General features: G+C 37.8%; 1 pseudogene; it reads right to left on the bottom strand.

Moving 5' to 3' along the window:
- Positions 1 to 370, bottom strand: part of LOC132178393 (probable metal-nicotianamine transporter YSL7) — a 3174-nt pseudogene extending 2804 nt beyond the window's left edge.
- Positions 371 to 7305: the final 6935 nt, after the last annotated feature.

Here is a 7305-nt window from a genome sequence, read left to right as displayed (position 1 = left end):
GAGTGTGAGCCGCTTCTATTGACCAGGAATAATGAAGTGGATCCGCAGGATGGCATTGACTACATCCAACAAGACTTAGATCCGTATGTGGTTTTAAAAAATTTAAAACATTAATAATATATATAGTTCACATTATTTTGACGTATTTAATGTTATTTCTTTATACACTGATTGGGTATTGTGGTGCATTTTTTTATCTATTATATACATAATTAATTGGGTATATTATGTGTTTTGCAGGTTAATATGAGTACGAGGGGGAAGAGTAGACGACGGGGGTCCATACAGATAGACGACCAGGGGTATAGACTCTTACTTTCTGAGCATGGGGAAGGGTCTCAGCAGGTTCCGTACCACACGGATGCCTCATATGATCTTGGAAGACAATATCCTACCATGAGCGAGTTGGGGGTATGTGAGCATGGTGAGGTAGAGAAGATGTTCCCCCCTGAGTTGAACACGAGTATCCTATACAGTGAGCCATCGCCTCCGGATGATAGCGAGACACAGTATTATGGGGAGGACGCGGATGATGGCTTAGGGGGCCTGGAGGCCGCTGATCCTCCAGAAGAGTTGGGCATTTGCCAGCTCCGGACAATAAGTAAGTATATATACTTTAAATACCCATATTGAATATTTATAAATTTTCAATATTAAATTTCAAATAATTTAATACTACGTAGTTACTATTAAATTTCAAACAATTAACATTTGCAATTATTAATGTGTTAGGGATCGGGGGAGACGGCATCACCCAAATTTCAGGTGGTGGACATCCCACCATCGAACAAGAAGTGGGAGGTCCCCCCAGGGCAAAAAATTGTCTGCGAGTACAATAAAGCGTGGCAGCCCGTAGGATTTAGTGGGATGAAATTCAAAAGGGAGACCGGCAACGCCATAAGGGCCGGGACTTATGTTAGGCTCCGGGATGAATGAGAGCATGTACATCCCCGTGCGAAGGAAGATGTATGGGACGCCTTGATGGTATGGTTAAATTTTTTCTCATATTTTTGCATGTGTTTTTCAATATTTTAAACGTTGTTAATGTGTGCAATTATACGCCTAATTTTTACTTGGTATATATGCAGACTCAGTTCTACATGCCGCCTAAATACGATCTTCAGGCGATTAAAAGAGACGCCTTCAAAGATATGGGCTCGAAGCTGAAGAGTTGGAGACACGCTATAAAACGCAAGGTAAAAATCAAGGAGGGCGATACTCCAGACTCAGTGAAGGCGAGAATGGGTGAGGCTGCCGTTAGGAAATACAACGCCGAGGACTTGAATGTCTTGTTGGGGAGATGGTGTGACCCGAAAAATCAGGCATGTCCGGTGTGTTTTTAGAATATGTCTTCTTGATTGGTTTACTTTAATTTGTTCATAGGCTTGTGATGATCAATCTCCCGTTGTTGATTATTGTCCATATAGTAAAGAAATATATGAATATATTTGAATAGGAAGACAAAAGGAGCAATTGGCTAGTGGAATTAATTGTAATTATTTAGTTTCATTAATTATAATTGGGTTAGGCCTGACATTTTAAGATTGATATACATGTAGGAGTTTGCTGCCAAGATGAAGGAATTGCGAGCAAAAAACAACACACCTCACTGCACCGGGTCGATGAGCTTCGCTAGAGCGACATATCAAGAGGTATATATATATATAAAATCGGTTGTTTAGGTCTATGTTTTTCTTAATTTTTTTTTGTTTTTGTTGTTGTTGTATTGATATATTTTCTATGCAGACCGTAGCCAAGGGTGGCACTCCTCCAACTCGAGCGAAAAGTTACGTCACTACTCACACAACGAAGGATGGTGGCTATTCGAATGACGTGGTCAGGGAGAGATGTGTAAGTACTCAAGCATATATATTTTGATAAATTACTTATGATTAACGTTCCTTATACGAGATGCTAATTTGTTTTTTAATGTACAGTAGAGGATGAAGGAATTGATGCCCACTGACCCGGCAAATAGTAAGACCATGACGGAAGGGACGGTACAGTGGACACCTGATGACACGTATGCTCAGGCGCATGGAAATAAGCCTGAGTATGCTGGCAGGGTCTGTCAGCTTAGTCCGAATGTGTTGCCGGTGCGGAGCAGCATATATTCATACTATACACCGTCCCAGACACGGTCTCAAAATTCTTAGAGCTCCTCGTTCTCACAAATGACGGATAGAATTAGAGAACTTGAAGAGGAGCGGGCACAAGAAAGACGTGTGATGTAAGAAGAGCAGGCAGCACAAAAAAGTGCAATGGAAGAGATGGCGAGGCAGATTGAAGCACAAAAAGCGTAGATAGCAGAGAAAGATGCTATGATTGACGCTCGTTTCTGCCAGATCGAGGCCATGTTCGGGTCAACGTCTGGATTTGCGTCCCACAGAGGTAATGATATATTTTATTTTGTTTTTGTAACAATTGTTAACTGTTAGAAACAACGGTTAGAAACAATTGTTAGAAACTCCTAGTTACAGCAGTCCATTTTAGAACTTACGTATATTTGCATAATATTACATAGTAATTTTGATTTTTTGTATTGATTATTATTGGTTCACAACTCATTTGCAGGTAATGCAGGTTAAGGGTTGGGGATGACTGTGTTGAGTTGGGCGCCACACGTCGTTGATCATCACTATTTGTATACATACTACTGTTTATTGTTTTGTATATAGTTAGATCAAACTATAGGTTTGTTGAAACTAATTAAAACTTATGTCTAGTAGATAGTCCAGATGTGTTTTATTGTATATTTATTTTGCCTTGTGTTAGAACGTGTTTTCGATGTATATATATGTTTTGTTATGTGTTGTGTTGGAATGTAGTATGTGTGTTGAAATTTTGTTTAATGAAGTATGCGCTGGATATATATTATTGGATATTAGATGTTGGATATATATTATTAATGAAGTTGTGTTGTGTTTGATATATATATTGGATATTGGATTTTGTTTAATGAAGTTGTGTTGGATATATATATTATTTGAACCTCATAGTGTGTTCTTGTGATTGCTAATGGGTGGGCTGGAACCATTAGTAGCTATATGTATTAGAGATTAGATTATGTATTAGAGATTATGGATTTGATTATGTATTGGATTATGGATTGGATTGGATTGGATTATGTATGTGGATTATGGATTGGATTATGTATGTGGATTACGGATGTGTATTATGTATGTGGATTATGGATGTGTATTATGGATGTGGATTATGTATTGGATTGGATTGGATTATGTATTGGATTGAATTACGTATTAGATTGGATTAGCTATTGGATTGGATTATGTATGTGGATTATGAATGTGTATTATGTATGTGGATTATGTATTGGATTGTATTACGTATTGGATTGAATTATGTATGTGGATGATGAATGTGTATTATGTATGTGTATTATGGATGTGTATTGTAGATGTGGATTATGTATTGGATTGGATTAGGTATTTGATTAGATTGGATTAGGTATTGGATGTGGATTATGGGTGTGTATTATGTATTGTATGTGGATTATGGACGTGTATTATGTATTGGATGTGGATTATGGACGTGTATTATGTATTGAATTGAATTATGTATGAATTGGATTATGGATATTGTTGATTCTGTATGTGGATTATGGATTGTATTGGATTATGGAATAATATTGGATTGTAAGTATGTGGATTAAAAATATTGAAATTATTGTATTGGAATATCAGGAATTAGAATATTGTAATTATTTTTTATTAAAAAAAATTATATATATTTTTTGACGTGTCAAACAGCGTGACACGTCAAAAAAAACACGTAAATTTTGTGACATGTCGGTTTTGGTACGTCAAAAAAAATTTGACGTGTCAAAATCGACACATCAAAATTTTTTTTTGACGTGTCGGTTTTGACACGTCAAAAATCCGGGATTTTTGACATCCCCCTTTTAACCGTTACTAAACTTCAAAAATCACACGTCAAAAACCTCTAGTCAGAATTTCTGACGATTTTTGTAGTGCATATATTTAAATTGTCTCCTGTATTCATGAAAATGAATGCATTAGACGAGCAAGAATATTAATTAGATTACATTAATTAATACAATTTATGTGAATGCTTAGTACTTTGCCAGCTCGGCTGCTTTGAGTGTGTGGAAGTTGTTGATGATGGATGCAGTTACAGTACCATTGGGGTAGGTTAAGTTGTACTTTAAGATCATTATCTGCATGTGTGAGAAGATTTAAGGCCAGTTAAGTTGGAATCGAAAAATACAAAACACAATACAGATTAATTAAATATTAATTATCATAAGAACCATAACCTTTTTTAGCATCAAATTAAGGAATAAGCCAACGAAGCTCACGGCAAAGAGGAAACCAATCGTCCAACCAAGAGAGAGGTGCTTGAAGTTGATTGGTGCAATTGCTTCATGTCCTTGGCTAGCTATTAAAGGAGTCGTCGCTAGCAGATAGTTTGCAATCCCACCTAATAATTACAAACAGATTAATATGATTAGTTTTCAAACTATCAAAAAGTTATAATAATCCAAAAATCAAAGGATCAGTTCATAAAATTCCGAAAATATATATGTTCTAAAAGCTTTGGTTTTGTTTGCAAAATGTGTTGGGCGCAACCAATTCCAGAGTAAGCCCAAGTTACATCAGAGAGCCCAAGCCCAAGTTCTAAGAGGGTTTCTAAAATAGCCTACAACATTTTCCCTCAACTTACACCACTAGATTGATAACAAAACATTGCATGCATGAAACGAAAAGCAGAAGAAAGAAAGAAGAAGAACGTGTTGTTAAATGCCATTCCTGAAGACGCAATAAGAAAGGTCTGGATTACTGTATTCTCTTGCCTAGTGAAAGGCTGCTTCAACAGACCATATCTGTCAAGCATGAAAGTGTAAAACTTGACGATAATAACTGCTAAAACGTTTAAAGACGGTATGTACCCAGGACTTAAGCTAATTAAGTTTGCACACAATGAAATTAAATAAAACGCTCAAAACGAAGCTTGTCACCATAGACCTTACGGTGATTTGTTTCTTCCACGGCAATACCTCTGTGTCCTCAAACAACCTTTCCCCTGTCACTCCTTGATCATCAAACTCGCCTATTTCTCTTGCCTGTCCATTATCAACATCAACGGGGCCTGTTTCTATGATTTCTTCAACTTCACCAATTGCTTCATCTTCCCTTTCATCTTCTTTCTCAACGTTACTCCATTCTAAGCGTGCACTACTATATTCTCTTTTGTTGATACACAATTTTCCTTATGATGACCTGGGATGTCTACCGAGTCTGAGTTGACCAAACACACGAGTGATTTGACTACACAACAAAGAAGAAAGAATGATCGAAGAGACCGGGGTGAGCCGACGGGGACACTCCGATACTTAAGTTAGAATGGGAAAGAGAATAAGCAACAAATGAAGAATTTAATGGCAAAGTTGCGCTTACCCCCTTATGGAGAGATTATCTGTCTTTTATAGGCATCAAGTAGTGGAAGTCCCTTCACCAGCGAATCACTCTTCCCTTAGTTTCTGCGATGCAGTTACTGACAAGGGATTTGGGTGATCCTCCTCTCTAAGATCTTAGGAGATCAAGATCATAGGATTTGGTTGTTGCATGAATCACATGATTTAAACATTTGTAAATGATTGTTGGATAATATATTTGATTTGCATTTTAAATAGAAATGGCAGCTTCTGAATAAATAGGATAATTTATCTGTTAACGTCTGTATCTTTTAAGATACCGGAATTATCCATGTAGCCGAGACCTGTGTGTCTTGAGTTAGTCTCGAACTTAACGGTCTCGGCTTTAGGGTCTCGGATCCCATGGGTCTCGATTGGAAGGTCTCGGATCCCACGGGTCTCGGATATGTGGGCCTCGGATCCTAATTGGGCCTGGGCGTGGGCCTTTCAATGATTAAGCTGGGGCCGAGGATTACCGGGTATTTAGTGGTTTGATCTATGACAAAAAAACTTTCATTATTTTTTTCAACGTTGCTCATTTCTATTTCCTTGATACTCTCAATTTCTCTAAGTGGTTTCTCTTTCGAAGTGGTTTTCAGGCAAGTATAAGAATACCGTAAATAGGGATTAAGTTCAATGGTAACGATTTGGACGACCTGAACACCATTGACGACCTGAAGTACTGGTGTGGGTGGGGAGAAATTTTTAATTTGCTAAGTTAATATTTGATAGAATGCCATAGCCTCTTCCCTGAGTTTTTGCGATGCAGTTATTGACAAGGGATTTGGGTGATCCTCCTCTCCGAGATCTTAGGGGATCAAGATCATAGGATTTGGTCGTTACATGTATCACTTGATTTAAACATTTGTAGATTGTTGGATAATATATTTGATTTGCATTTTAAATAGATATGGCAGCTTTTGAAAAAATAGGATAATTTATCTGGTAACGGTTGTATCTTTTAAGATACCCGAGTTATCCTTGTAACTGAGACCTGTGTGTCCCGAGTTAGTCTCGGACTTAATGGTCTTGGCTTAAGGGCTCGGATTCCATGGGTCTCGGATCCTTATTGGGCTTGGGCATTTCCATAATTAAGCTAGGGCCGAGGATTACCGGGTATTTAGTGGTTTGAGCTATGACCCAACAACTTTCAACATCTTTTTCAACGTTGCTCATTTCTATTTTCTTGATACTCTCCATTTCTCTAAGTGGTTTCTCTGTGTGTAGTTTCTCGAAGTGGTTTCTCTCCTGAAGTGGTTTTCAGGCAAGTATAAGAATACCGTGAATATGGATTAAGTTCAATGGTAATGACTTGGATGACCTGAACACCACGGACGACCTGAAGTATTGGTGTGGGTGGGGGAAAATTTTTAATTTGCTAAGTTAATGTTTGATAGAATGCCATAGCCTCTTCCCTGAGTTTTTGCGATGCAGCTACTGACAAGGGATTTGGGTGATCCTCCTCTCCGAGATCTTAAAGGATCAAGATCATAGAATTTGGTCGTTCATGTATCAGTTGATTTAAACATTTGTAAATGATTGTTGGATAATATAATTGATTTTCATTTTAAATAGATATGGTAGCTTTTGAATAAATTGGATAATTTATCTGTTAAAGGCAGTATCTTTTAAGATACCCGAGTTATCCATGTAGCCAAGACCTGTGTGTCCTGAGTTAGTCTCGGACTTAACGGTCTCGGCTTAAGGGTCTCGGAGCCCATGGGTCTCGGTTGGAAGGTCTCAGATCCTTATTAGGCCTGGGCCTTTCCATGATTAAGCTGGGGCCGAGGATTACCAGGTATTTAGTGGTTTGATCTATGACCCAACAACTTTCATCATCTTTTTCAACG

Source organism: Corylus avellana, chromosome ca4, assembly GCF_901000735.1.
Source record: "Corylus avellana chromosome ca4, CavTom2PMs-1.0".
Taxonomy (NCBI): Eukaryota; Viridiplantae; Streptophyta; class Magnoliopsida; order Fagales; family Betulaceae; genus Corylus; species Corylus avellana.
The sequence above is the reverse complement of the archived record's forward strand: the minus strand, read 5'-3'. Positions and strand labels throughout refer to the sequence as shown.